Source organism: Phyllobates terribilis, unplaced genomic scaffold (genome assembly GCF_046119375.1).
Source record: "Phyllobates terribilis strain yellow unplaced genomic scaffold, ASM4611937v1 Scaffold_11__3_contigs__length_659146591, whole genome shotgun sequence".
In the NCBI taxonomy this organism is placed as follows: Eukaryota; Metazoa; Chordata; class Amphibia; order Anura; family Dendrobatidae; genus Phyllobates; species Phyllobates terribilis.
The window spans coordinates 82,407,912-82,423,052 of NW_027362771.1; positions in this window are offsets into that span (position 1 = coordinate 82,407,912).

Sequence of the window (15,141 nt, forward strand, 5' to 3'; positions counted from 1 at the left end):
GTTCACACGGAACAGACTGGAAGGGAAAGGCAGAACCAGGTACACACAGGATACTTGCAATGAAGTAGCGAGTGGACTCTAAACTCACAAATGGGAGTACAGGGACAACGAGTAGGAGTTAGGTACGGGATCAGATACTGCAGGAAAAGGGAAGAACATAGAGAAAAACAGGTAACAGGCTAGGAGAGTATTCAGACAAGAACAGACACAGCAGCAAGATACAGGAGCGGGTCTAGGTATGCGGCCCCTAGAAGGCGGAACGAACAGGCTAGGAGCGTGTTCAGACAGGAACAGGCAAGATACAGGAACGGGTCTAGGTATGCGGCCCCTAGAAGGCGGAAAGAACAGGCCAGGAGCGTGTTCACACTGGCCTGGAAATACAGCCTCCAGGATAGGCAGAAGACAACAGGCTAGAAGATAGTTCAGACAGGACACAGTTCAGACACGGGAACTGATACCGCAAGGCAGAAAACATAGACAGGACCTGGCACATCAGTGACAAGAAGCCAACTGACAGAACACAATGCTCAGGCATGGATTCCAGGGAGGAGCTGGGTTAAATACCAGGTGACAGACAGCAATAGGCTGAGGACGCACAAGGGGTGTGCCCACAGCAGCTACAAGAAGCAGGAAGCGATCGGACGCCGCCCTTAAGCAGCAGAAACAGAGGCAAGCAGACTGCATGGAGGGAAGCCAGGCTAGCAGACTGGACTGGAGATCAAGTGCGCGCTCTTGCACAGTGGGAGATGGACCACTATGCAAGGATGCCGCCAGGTATGTTACACTCTTTATCATTAAGGCCTACCAATTTCTGTTTCTCTTCCTCAAGCAAAATTGTCATTAGTCGAATAGAACTATTCGTTGCTTCCTTTTCCCATCTGGTGATGAAGCCCGGAGTCCTGTGTCAATTGCCTGGATTAAGTGTACTTGGAAGGCTTCGTGGAACTATGTTTGCTTTTATGTAACTGACGCGCCCCCAGGGCCGTGGGGTACTCGGCAACCGGGCCTATGGATGCCGGTGGGGGATATCACGGTGACTGGCCCAGTCCGTGGCCCAGGGCGGTCACCAAAAGGGGAATTATTTATAGGGGATTTGTAAAGTGTTCATGACGCCATCTGTGGAATGCGGCCAAAGGGAGCCGCCGCTGCGGAGCAGTCCTCTGAGGCCGATGTTAGGGCAGCTTATGATGGAACGGCTCCCCACAGGTGGAGCGGGCCTCAGGGCAGTGTGAAGAGGGTGGGTTGCGATGGGCGTTGTAGTGCCGGGAGGCAAGAGGGCGCAGATGAAAGAATGGACGGAGGCAGAACGGTGCAGTCATCCGAGTCTTTACTCACAATTCTTATGACAGTTCCACTGGTGCACTGTATGGGTGCCAGCCTCCCACGTCGCGCTGCATTCACCAGGCAGGGGTTCAGCTCTTCCTCAGGCAGATTAGGAGCACCTGACGGAACCCCACTTTCTTGTGTTCCTAGCTAGACCGTCTTCACGCTGGGTTTTTCTCCCTCCTGCCCTGCACTTCCCCACTCTCAATCCCGCTCGGGTGCTCTGAGGTCCCTCCTGTCTTACTGGAGTTCCCAGACCTGCTTAACCCTCACGGAGATTAGGATAGGGCTTCGGCAACTGGACTCTGAAAGCCAGAAGCCTCCGGTTTTTCCAGCCGAGACTTGGAGTTACACGACTGGTCCAGGGGCCGGTCCCCTTCTTGCAGCCTACGATCCCTCTGTCTTCTGACAGATTCGGGGCGTACAGGTGCTGTAGATCTGAGCCTACTCCTTCGCTCCCCTCCTGGGCCTCTAGGACTGGGCCCTACTTATGGAGCAGAGCTCCTAAAGAGACTCTGCTCCCTGTCTGACTAACACTCTCTTCTGAACTGACTGAACTGAACTGCCACCCTAAGATGGCTTCCTTTTTTATACCTCACTCTATGGTGCACCGCTAAACTGCTTCCTCCACCCACACCCACTACTGGTTCTCCCTACCTTTGGGTTCCCCCCACTCCAGCCAGGGACAGGGCTCAGCAGGAAGACACATTGCATCTTGCCCTTCCAGCCGGCCTGGAGCAGTGTAGTGTTGGATGCAGGTGATGGGGTTCCGGGCAGCACTCCCTCCTTACCTGAGAGAAGGAGACAACACCTCTGGGTGAGGTGCAGTACCTCTGTGGCGACTGAACCCTCAGGGGTGCCACATAACTATCAAGACTCTGGACTTCCCACCAAGATGTGATCCTATCTTTATAGACTCGAATTAATTCTTTGAACGCCACATTATAGGTCGGTGTATATTTTTTCTGTGTATAAACTTTCTCTGAGAATACCTCTTTAGCCTCTGTTAACCACTGATCTGTGTCAAGATCTGTAGACAAGAACCCACCCATACCTTGGTGTATAACTGAAAAAGCAAAAAATTGTGTGGATATTAGAATAGGTCCTGCCTGGATCTTTCTCTTATGCTTTGGCATTGTTATACATATTTTTTGCTTTCTCTTTATGTTGAAGCCAGAAATGTGGCAAAAGGTTGAAAAGTTCAAGGAGGCCAAATTCTTTCACAAGGCACTGTATTGAAGCTCATCAAGAGAATGCCAAGAGTGTGCAAAGCAGTCATCAAAGCAAAAGGTGGCTACTTTGAAGAACCTAGAATTTAAAACATATTTTCAGTTGTTTCACACTTTTTTGTTAAGTATATAATTTCACATGTGTTAATTCATAGTTTTGATGCCTTCAGTGTGAATGTACAATTTTCATAGGCAGGAAAATACAGAAAAATCTTTAAATAAGAAGGTGTGTCCAAACTTTTGGTCAGTACTGTATATACACACACACACACATTGCATTAACAAAATGCAATGTGAATAAGCAAAAGAGAAATAGAAATCAAATCAATATTTGGCATGACCATCTGTGTCTTTAAAACAGTATATATATATATATATATATATATATATATATATATATATATATATATATATATATATCTATTTACAGTCAGAGGAGCCAATCCTATTTTTTGTCCAGTCTTTTTGCCTTTTGATATTTTGACATTGCCACTTAGAATGTTGCTTAGAAACCATCAGCACCAGTGTGTACAAAAGTGGATATGGCGTGCTTTCTGACTTGTTCGGGAAACTAAAAAACATTTATTGCTGTTTTACTTTCTGAAAATTGTCAGCATTTTGTGAAATGACATAATAATTACTTCATGTACTGTGTTTTGGGGAATTACCTACATGAAATGTAAGGAATTTTAGCTCCTAACTCTGAATATATTTCAGCATGCAATTTTGCAGGTTTCAATTCTTTGTTTGGCTGCTTAAGAGGGTATTATTGAAGACATTGTCCACTACTTTTTCATTGATAACTTTTCCTTAGGATGGGTCATCAATGTCTGATCGGCCAGAGTCAGACACTTGGCACCACGCCGATCAGCTGTTATCAGTGACGGTGGCTGCCGCTGGCCAGAAGTACTCACTTGCAAATCTGGCCATCTTCTTGCAGTGGCCGTAGCAGGGTACTACACATCCGCCTCCTATTCAAATCAATAGGAGGAGGATGTGTAGTACCCGGCGGCGGCCACTATCAGTATACGGAGCAGCTCCACAAGTGAGTATTTCCGGCCATCGGCCGACCGCCAACACCAATAACAGCTGATCGGCGGGGGTGCTTGGTGTCAGACCATGGCCGATCAAACATTGATGACCCATCCTAAGGATAGGTCATCAATGAAAAAGTAGTGGACAACCTCTTTAAGTTTAGAAGTCATCCCCTAGCCAAAAAATAGGGAATAACTTGGGGTCCAACTGATGCAACCACAATCGATTCCAAAATCTGGGGATCTAAAGAGCCCCAAGTTAATGGAATAGTGGTGGATCATGCGCACCTCCATTCATTCTTAAAGGGAACCTGTCACCAAAGTAACACTATTGACCTGTAAACATGGGGTTAATCTGCAGGTTAATAGCATTATTAACCTGCCCGGTACATGCACTTAGCCAAACACTACGGGCAGAAAACAAACTTAATTCCCGTAAGGTAGAATTCGGGTTTCAATCACCCGAAATCTGAACGCTGCCTGGGAGAATAAAGTTAATTTTCTCCCCGCAGCATTCTACTACGTGCAGGCGCCAGGCAGGTTAGTAACACTATTAACCTACAGATTAAGCCTATATCTGCAGATTAATAGTGTTTTTGATGGTGACAGGTTCCCTTTAAATGGAAGATTTACGGAAAAGGAAAACAGTACACCACTCTGAACAGTGTGTGGGAGTTTTTGGTTGGTACTGCTCAAAAAGTAAATCATCAGCAGATTAAGAAACTATTCTAACTGACTCCGTGGATGAAAGGTTTATGACTGTTATTGAAAAGAAGGGCGGATATATTGTTTACTGATATTTTTTGAAATTTCAAAAATGTATTTTTGTACATATTGAGTACTTTGGTTATTATTCTCACTTTAAGAGATGAAAATAATCCATTGAGATGGGAAAAATTACATTTTTCAAGGAGTTGCATAATAATTCTGCACACTAATATAGGTTTCCAATAATTATGCATACATAAATTGTCTCCTCAGAAAGAAAAAACACTTTTACGTTCTGGCCAACAGCACTGTAGTTGCTCAATAATAACATCAATCATCAAAAAAGACATATTGCCTAATAATTGTCACACAGTGTAATGTGTATGAGGACCTCCCAACTATCCCTCAACAAATTATTTCAGGGGACATAAGGATCAAATGGTTCAAATTATTTTGCCCAATCTTATAATTTTTGTACGGGAGATAATTTACTGCCATGATTAGTGTTGAGCGATACCTTCCGATATCGGGAAATATCGGATCGGATTGGATCGGACCGATACCGAAAAAGTATCGGATATCGCCGATTCCGATACCGGAAACCAATGCAAGTCAATGGGACAGAAATATCGGAATGAAAATAAACCCTTTCTTTCCTTGTAGGTTAATTCTACATGAAGGAAAACAACTAAGAATAATGTAGAATGTATTGGGGGAGGTGGGGGAGACAATAAAGGCATAGAGGTTTAGCCCAATCAAATTAATATTTTTTTTTAAGACGTTCTGAGTTACGGAAATATTGACTATGTTAAGTATTTTTATATTTTGTCAAATATTTATGTTTCACTACTTCCATGCTCTTCACCTTCTTTTTTACTTCTCCCACACTTTCTCCTTCATCATCCTCAGCATCTTTTTCATCCACTTCTTCTTCACCTTCTTCATCTTCTTCTTCTTCTTCACCTTCTTCATATTATTCTTTTTTTTTACATTCTTCATATTCTACTTCTTCATCTTCTTCATCTTCTTCTTCTTCATCATATTCTTATTTGTGGCAGGCATTCCTGTAGTTGTGATCTATAAAAGGTTGGACATTACACCTTTCGTTCTGCCCGTCACAAAAGATTTACAACAGGATTTGTCCGCGTTCAGTTTGGCCTGCAGCAGCAGGTCTTTTCCAGGGGCACCATGAGGAGGAACGGACTCACCCCCATACACTGCTTAGTCATCTTCTGCTTATAATTTAGATATTATCCTTTGCTCTGATTTTTAGTCTTATGCTTAATGTTCTTCCGCTTTTTGTTCTGCAGCTTCTTGTATTTCTGCTTCTTGGTTTTCTGTATCTTGGTGCTTGTCTTCTCTTCTTTGTCCTCTTGGTCAACTTCTTCAGGGTCATCTTCTTGGTCTTCTTCGGGGTGGTCTTCAGGGTCGTCGTCTTCGGGGGTCCTCGTCTTCGGGGTCCTCGTCTTCTTCGGGTTGGTCTTCTGGGTCCTCGTCTTCGGGGTGGTCTTCAGGGTCCTCGTCTTCTTTGGGGTGGTCTTCAGGGTCCTCGTCTTCTTCGGGGTGGTCTTCAGGGTCCTCGTCTTCAGGGTCGTCGTCTTCGGGGTCCTCGTCTTCTTAGGGTTGGTCTTCAGGGTCCTCGTCTTCAGGGTCCTCGTCAGGGAGATCTAGAGTGATTACCAAGAACCATTTCAAAAAGCTTGAACTTGGAAATGTAGCAGAAGGTACAAGAAAGCTGAGGAACTACCGAGGACCAGCTGACGGTACTGGAACCCGGATGGGTAGCAGAAGGTACAAGAGCCAATGGAACTGCCGAAGACCAGCTGACGGTACTGGAACTCGGTTACTAAGCAGGAGGTACCTGTGCCAGAAAGCACTACCAAGGACCAGCTGACGTTGGTGGAACTTGGATACCGAGAAGGAGGCACCTAATCCAAAGGCACTGCCGAGAACTAGCTGACGGTACTGCAACCCGGATGGGTAGCAGAAGGTACCCATGTAAAAAAAAGTTCAAGGCCGCGAGCCGGCCGCAGTTACCAAAACCCACAGTCCTACAGGGGGTGCTTGTCCTATTGGCACTATGGAACCAGCCTTCATTGCCAGATCCCGCAGCCCACATAGGAGTCACCTAAACTGCAGGCACCATAGAGTCGGCTAACCCGACCGCAACACGACAGGACAACGCATTGGAGGCAAAGTGACGTTGACACTACCCGGAAACAGCTGGCGTGCTGGAACCAGGCTGGGCAGGAGGGAGTACCCGTGCCAAAGTCACTGCCGAGAACCAGCTGACGGTACTGGAACCCGGATGGGTAGTAGAAGGTACAAGAGCAAATGGAACTACCGAGGACCAGCTGACGGTACTGGAACCCGGATGGGTAGCAGAAGGTACAAGAGCCAATGGAACTGCCGAAGACCAGCTGACGGTACTGGAACTCGGTTACTAAGCAGGAGGTACCTGTGCCAGAAAGCACTACCAAGGACCAGCAGGCGTTGGTGGAACCCAGGGTGAATACTAAAAACAGAGTGGAGCCAGAGGTGTAATTGGAGCAAGTTTTAAATCCGTAGTACAGTGGATGTGGACAAAGCAGGAGAATTTGCCGGACACACAGCTGGGGATCAGCTGACGTTACTGAACCCCAATAACACTGGAGCAAGCGTTGACTGTGCAGACGGCACTTCTGAGCAGCAACTAGCGGTATTGGAGCCCAGGGTAAATACTAAAAACAGAGGAGCCAGAGGTGTATTTGGAGGAGGTTTTAAATCCGTAGTACAGTGGATGTGGACAAAGCAGGAGAATTTGCCGGACACACAGCTGGGGATCAGCTGACGTTACTGAACCCCAATAACACTGGAGCAAGCGTTGACTGTGCAGACGGCACTTCTGAGCAGCAACTAGCGGTATTGGAGCCCAGGGTAAATACTAAAAACAGAGGAGCCAGAGGTGTATTTGGAGGAGGTTTTAAATCCGTAGTACAGTGGATGTGGACAAAGCAGGAGAATTTGCCGGACACACAGCTGGGGATCAGCTGACGTTACTGAACCCCAATAACACGGCAGCAAGTGTTGACTGTGCAGACGGCACTTCCGAGCGCCAACTGGCGGTGTTGGAGCTCAGGGATAATACTGAAAACAGAGGAGCCAGAGGTGTAATTGGAGCAACTTTAAAATCTGTAGTAGTGAGAATGTGGACAGAGCAGGAGAAATTGCCGTTCGCACAGCAGGGGAACAGCTGACGTTACTGAACCCCAATAACATGGCAGCAAGTGTTGACTGTGCAGACGGCACTTCCGAGCGCCAACTGGCGGTGTTGGAGCTCAGGGATAATACTGAAAACAGAGGAGCCAGAGGTGTAATTGGAGCAACTTTAAAATCTGTAGTAGTGAGAATGTGGACAGAGCAGGAGAAATTGCCGTCCGCACAGCAGGGGAACAGCTGACGTTACTGAACCCCAATAACACGGCAGCAAGTGTTGACTGTGCAGACGGCACTTCCGAGCGCCAACTGGCGGTGTTGGAGCTCAGGGATAATACTGAAAACAGAGGAGCCAGAGGTGTAATTGGAGCAACTTTAAAATCTGTAGTAGTGAGAATGTGGACAGAGCAGGAGAAATTGCCGTCCGCACAGCAGGGGAACAGCTGACATTACTGAACCCCAATAACACGGCAGCAAGTGTTGACTGTGCAGACGGCACTTCCGAGCGCCAACTGGCGGTGTTGGAGCTCAGGGATAATACTGAAAACAGAGGAGCCAGAGGTGTAATTGGAGCAACTTTAAAATCTGTAGTAGTGAGAATGTGGACAGAGCAGGAGAAATTGCCGTTCGCACAGCAGGGGAACAGCTGACGTTACTGAACCCCAATAACACGGCAGCAAGTGTTGACTGTGCAGACGGCACTTCCGAGCGCCAACTGGCGGTGTTGGAGCTCAGGGATAATACTGAAAACAGAGGAGCCAGAGGTGTAATTGGAGCAACTTTAAAATCTGTAGTAGTGAGAATGTGGACAGAGCAGGAGAAATTGAAGTCCGCACAGCAGGGTAACAGCTGACGTTACTGAACCCCAATAACACGGCAGCAAGTGTTGACTGTGCAGACGGCACTTCCGAGCGCCAACTGGCGGTGTTGGAGCTCAGGGATAATACTGAAAACAGAGGAGCCAGAGGTGTAATTGGAGCAACTTTAAAATCTGTAGTAGTGAGAATGTGGACAGAGCAGGAGAAATTGCCGTCCACACAGCAGGGGAATAGCTGACGTTACTGAACCCCAATAACACGGCAGCAAGTGTTGACTGTGCAGGCGGCACTTCCAAGCGTGTACAGTTCAGGTGGTAGAAACATGAACACAACAGGAGACCTGGATACTGTTGCCAACCAATTATTTATTCTGGAAGAGGACTGGCAAATTCATGAGAGATCCAGGCCTTGTTCATTTTGAGAAAAGTAAGCCGGTCAACGTTATCGGAGGATAGTCGCATGCGACGGTCTGTTAGTACACCACCTGCGGCACTAAAGACGCGTTCCGATAATACACTAGCAGCAGGGCAAGCTAGCACCTCCAATGCATACTGACTAAGCTCTGGCCATGTATCCAGCTTACAGACCCAAAACTTGAAGGGAGAAGAGCCGTCTGGGAGTACATTAAGAGGGCAAGACATGTAGTCTGTCACCATCTGACGGAAACGTTGCCTCCTGCTGACTGGAGCCGTCTGTGATGGTGTAGACATTTGTGGCGGCGGGGACACAAAACTTTGCCACATTTCGGCCATACTGGTCTTGTCTTGTGCTGAGGCGCTGCTTCTGCTCCCTCTTTGTGCAGAGCTTCCTCCACTGCCTCGACGCACTGAGCTGCTTTGTAAAGCACTAGCAGCACTGCTCTCGGTTGGAATGGAGAACATGATGGAATGCACCAGTGCGTCTTGGTACTCCCGCATTTTACGCTCCCGGTTCAACGGTGTTATGAGGCTTTGTAAGTTGTCCCGGTAGCGAGGATCTAGGAGGGTGGACACCGAAAAATCAGCCATGTTGAGAATGTGGGCGATGCGGCGGTCGTTTCTCAGGCACTGCAGCATGAAATCAACCATGTGCTGCAGACTGCCAACTGGCCAAGAAACGCTGTCCCCTGCTTGAGGCGTGATCTCTGCCTGCTCTGCATCACCCCACCCTCGCTCTAGATACTGACTACTAGAGCATTGTGTACCTCCCTCCTCTGGACAGATGTCTTCCTCATCCATTGACTCCTCCTCATCCTCCTCACAAAGTGTCCCCTGCCTAGGCCTTTGTGAGGAACCACGTTGCGCAGACTGTAGAGAAGCAGATGGCATTTGTGACTCCTCATCCTCCACCTCTTCCAAAACCTCGTCCCTTAGTGCTTGCAGTGTTTTTTCAAGCAGGCAGATAAGGGGGATAGTCATGCTGACTAGTGCATCATCTGCACTCGCCATCCGCGTGGAATAATCGAAGGCACGCAAAACGTGGCAAATGTCCTTCATAGAGGCCCACTCAGTGGTGGTGAAGTGTGAACGGCGCGCACTGCGACTTGTTTGCGCCTGCTGCAGCTGGTACTCCATTACTGCTGCCTGCTGCTCACACAACCTCTCCAACATATGTAACGTTGAATTCCACCTGGTGGGTAGGTCACATATGATGCGATGTTCCGGAAGACGTAATCGGCGCTGCAGAGCTGCAATGCGTGATCTTGCATTGCTGGAACGCCGCAAGTGAGCGCACTCTATGCGGACCTTGTGAAGCAGTGCATCAAGATTCGGATAGTCCCTCAAAAAACTCTGCACGACCAAGTTGAGCACATGTGCCAGACATGGGATGTGAGTGAGGTTGCCTAGGCCCAGAGCTGCCACCAGATTTCGGCCATTGTCACACACTACCATGCCTGGCTGGAGATTCGCTGGCACAAACCACACGTCGCTCTGCTGCTTGATGGCATTCCAGAGCTCCTGCGCTGTGTGGCTTCGATTCCCCAAAGAAATTAATTTTAATACGACCTGTTGACGTTTGGCCACGGCTGTGCTCATATTGGTCACCATAACAGGTAACCGTTCACGGGTCGATGTGGAGGTAGACCGTGACGGCTCCTGCAGCGCTGATTCAGAGGAACTGGAGTATGAGGAGGAGTCAATGTGTACAGACTGGATTCCTGCAATCCTTGGAGTTGGCAGAACACATACAGCGCCACTCTCAAGATCTGTACCCGGCTCCACAACATTTACCCAATGGGCAGTGAGGGAAAGGTATCGTCCCTGTCCATGCTTACTGGTCCACGCATCGGTGGTCAGGTGGACCTTGCTACTGATGGCGTTTTGTAGCGCATGTTTAATTTTTCCCTCCACATGATGTTGCAAGGCAGGGACAGCTTGCCTGCTGAAATAAAAGTGGCTGGGCACGTTGTATTGTGGGACTGCCAATGCCATAAAGTTACGGAAGGTGTCAGTCTCCACCAGCCTGAATGATAGCATTTCAAGGGCCAGTAGTTTAGCAATGCCAGCATTCAGAGCCTGTGCTCGGGGGTGGTTTGCCGAGTATGGGCGCCTTTTCTCCCATGCCTGTGCTAACGATAGCTGTAGACTGGCCTGGGAGTGTGAGGATGACTGGGAAAGTGGTGCTGTGGGTGGAATTACACTGTGTCTCTGTACAACAGTGCCAGAGATTCTTCCATGGCGATCCTGTGAGGAAGCCGAACCAGCTGTGTGTGAGCTGGAGGAAGAGGCTACAGCACGAGCTGAAGAGGTGGTAGGTGGCGCTGTAGGTTGGCCTAGGTCTTCAGTGTGTTTTTGTAACTCCACCACGTGCTTGGTCCGCACATGTTTCCACATATTTGTGGTATTGAGGTTGCTGACACTTTTCCCTCTTTTCACCTTCTGATTACACAGCTTGCATTTGACAAAGCAAATGTCATCTGCAACTGTGTCAAAAAAGGACCAGGCACTGCAAGTCTTGGGAGCGCCCGCTTTGGATTTTGGAAGAGCCATGCTCCTAATGGGTGCCGAAGTGGAGGCTACAGGCAACCAAGTCTGCCCCCTCCCTCTCCCTCCTTTTTGGGCTGTTCGGGGAATCTCTTCCTCAGAGCTGCTCCCACCACCTTCCTGTCCCTCACGCCATGATGGGTCAAGGACCTCATCATCTACACCACCCTCTTCAAACAACTGCTTCTCCTGGGTAGTCTCGACAGCACAGTACGCACCAGAAAGTGGCACCTGAGTCTCATCATCAGATGCGTACTGAGGTGTGCTGCTGACCATAGGCACTGGCCCACCCGCCTCTTCAGATTCAGAGAGACAAAACTGTTGCGCATCACTGCATACTACCTCTTCTTCAAATTCTCGAATTCTGCTTGGCTGGCCCCCTCTTTCCAAGCCAAGAGATTCAGAGAACAGAAGTAGAGATGGCTCCTGTCCAGGGCTCTCTGACTGCCTGGGCAATTTGGCAGGTGGTGAAGAGACAGATGGGTGCTCTTCTGTGCTCAGAAAGAGGCCTGAGAGGATCTGAAACTAATTGAAGTCGATGCGTTAGCTGCCATCCATCCAACAACGGCTTCAATTTGGTCCTCGCGCAGCAGTGGGGTACGGCTAGCTCCTACAAAGCTGCGCATAAAGGACTGTTTCCTGGTAAAACTGGGGGATGCTGAGTCACTGGTGCCCGCAGCAGGCACAGAATCCCCACGTCCTCTCCCTGCAGGCACAGAATCCTCACGTCCTCTCCCTGCAGAAACTCCACGCCCACGCCCACGCCCACGACCACATGCCTTACTCCCTGCCTTCTTCATCTTGGTAGACTGATAAAGATAGGCAGAAAAGTACTAAGGGCTTAGTGTGCTTATTCCTGAACAGCTGCTAACAGGTATAAGAAACACTAATTTTATAAAGTGTGGACTAGACTTTAATATGAGCTAATGTGGCCTACACAACTGTAAAGTGGAGTGTTTGGTGAACTTTATTTAGGTTTTTTTTGTCACAAAAAGACACTGGATGTGCTTAAAGATGTAATAACGATAGTATCACAAACTTTTTGTAGCTATTACAATGTAGGAAGGTAACCTACAATGCAATAGATGAGGCTGCAAAAAATAGGCTAATACTAATCTGGCTGGGGCTGCAGGGCCCAATGCTGCAGAAAGGCTCCTCTAACTACTCCTATATAGTGTGTTTGGAACCAATTTAGCTGAATACGGATGGAACCACCACACTAATAGGAGAAATCAGGAAAAATTATGAATTGGCAAAAAAGGACAATGTATGAGGCAGTGACACACACTGAGTGCACTACAACCAGACGTGGTTGAAGCACACACTACAGGGTGAGCTGCACTCACACACGAGACCTTGCAGACAGCGGTGAACAGTACAGATGCAGAGCACTGTGCACTAGCGCTGCAAGACCAAAAAAATTTCTCTATCTACTCCTATATAGTGTGTTTGGAACAAATTTAGCTGAATACGGATGGAACCACCACACTAATAGGAGATATCAGGAAAAATTATGAATTGGCAAAAAAGGACAATGTATGAGGCAGTGACACACACTGAGTGCACTATAACCAGACGTGGCTGAAGCACACACTACAGGGTGAGCTGCACTCACACACAGAGACCTTGCAGAAAGCGGTGAACAGCACAGAGAACTGTGCACTAGCACTGCAAGGCACAGCGATTTATAAAGTAGCTTGGGTAAAGCAGAATAGACCAAATAGGTAGCTAAAACTGTCCCTCAGAACAACAGCATCCTATCCCTAACTGAATTCACAGCAGAGTGAGCTCAAAATGGCGGCGGCGGCTTTTATAGTGCATCATGACATCATTTCAGCAGCCAATCACAGCCATGCCATTAGTTAAGATGCCTACATGCCTAACAGGATGTGCCCACACTTCTTAGGATCCTCATTGGCTGAATAAAATGAAAATGGCTCACTGCATTATGGGAACTTCCGATTCCGGTATACGATATTGCAAAAGTATCGGAATTAAGTATCGGAATTCCGATACCGCGAATATCGGCCGATACCCGATATTTCAGTATCGGAATGCTCAACACTAGCCATGATCTGTCAAAGAGAACAAAAGAACACTCAGCTGAACCAAGCTTTCCTGAGGATGGGGGAGTTGGGAGAGACAGCTTTCAGCTGTATTGTAACACTGGTGCTGGAATGCAACCCACAGAGATACAAGGCAGGATCCCTGGGTTTCAGGGAACTTACTCACTGTGGAGCGCAGGTCCTGACTGTGACCAACATGTGCAGGACTCAGGCCTCTTCTGTGAAGAGTCCGGAGTTTATCAGGCTGTGTCCGGCTCTGGTGCGACACAGGCCTCCGGTTGAGGCCTGTCGCGCTGGGCACGTCTGCTCCATTCTGCAGCCTAGCGCCAAATCTGCCTGTGTCTTGGCGCGCGAGACTTTTATATCCAGGTAATCCTTCCTGGAGGTCACCTGATCAGGCCCGGCATCTGAATTTGCTCCCCCTTCAACTCTTCTAGCACAACTTGGTTCCGCTTGATTTCGCCTGGCCAGCAGATGGCAATCTCTCCTCATCTCTGGCACATCCTGCAAGAGTTCTCCTGCTCGCTCATTGCCTTCTACTACATTCCTCCCCCCTTTTTACCTGCTAGTCCTCAGGTGAGTGGACTTCTTGCAGGATTGATGTCTCTTTCCAGGCAGCGCAAGTTCAGACAAGAGTTGGGCATACTGTTTCCTATTGAATCTGAGACCAGATAAACTCTTCTTCGGCATACCGGTTAGTATGGATTTCGGCATTAGCAGGCTCTGTACTGCGGAGCTCCTCTTGCAAAGGTGATTCTGGAGTTCCTGAAGAATCAATCACTGGGGATTGTAAATTGCCTCCCAATTCATTCTCTGTCCCACTAGAGAGTGGGGCAGCCATCTCTGACAGATTCAATGGTACTGTAGCCCATCCTTCTTCATCATCCTAGGGTCCCTTTTTGTGACGCTTCACTTTCTTCAGTTGGAGATTCAGTCCCGTGACAGTCCTCCACTTCGGAAGAGCAGGGCCTCAGCATATTGTGGTGCAATACTCTAGATGTCACAGTGTCATCCCCTTGGGGTCTGACCTCGTAGACCGGGTTATTCGGTGGACCTTCTTCACCACTCGATAGGGTATTGCCTCCCAATGGTCATCCAGCTTACTTGGTTTGCACTAGCACACGGTCCCCTGGCTGGAGTGGTCCACCCGAGGTCGAGGGTCGACTTGTATGTTCCACTTCCTGGAACTTCTGTTCAACCAATCTTCTCACAGTGTGAAGTCGGTGTTGGTGCTCCCGAAACCAGGTACTTGGGCTACTGCCCGGAGAGGGATCTTCTGAGTCCAGCTCCAGTTCAGTGATTTCTCGTCCATTGCTCCCAAACAGCAACATGTAAGGGGTGTAGCCAGCAGTCGCATGGACTCGATTATTATACACCCACACCAGCTCAGACACAAATTCAGGCCACTTCATCTTCTTGTCTTCTTCCAGAGTTAGCAACTTTTGCAACAGTGTTCTATTGAAGGGTTCGCAGAGTCCGTTCTCCTGGGGGTGATATGGCGTTGTTCAGGATTTATCGATTCCATAGATACAATACAGCTCATCCATCACCTGCCCCTGGAAGCATGCTCCCTGGTCGAAGTGTATTCGCTTCGGGCACCCATATATTCAAATGAAATCTTGACAGATAGCCTTAGCTGCAGCCTCTGCCGACTGGTCTCGAGTAGGGGTCACCACTGCGAACTTGCTGAAGTGGTCAGTCATCACCAAGCAATACTCGTAAAGATTGTACGAAAGTTCCGATCATCAGGTAGTCAATCATAAGGACCTCCAAGGCAGAAGAAGTTCGAATGGTCTGAATGGGAG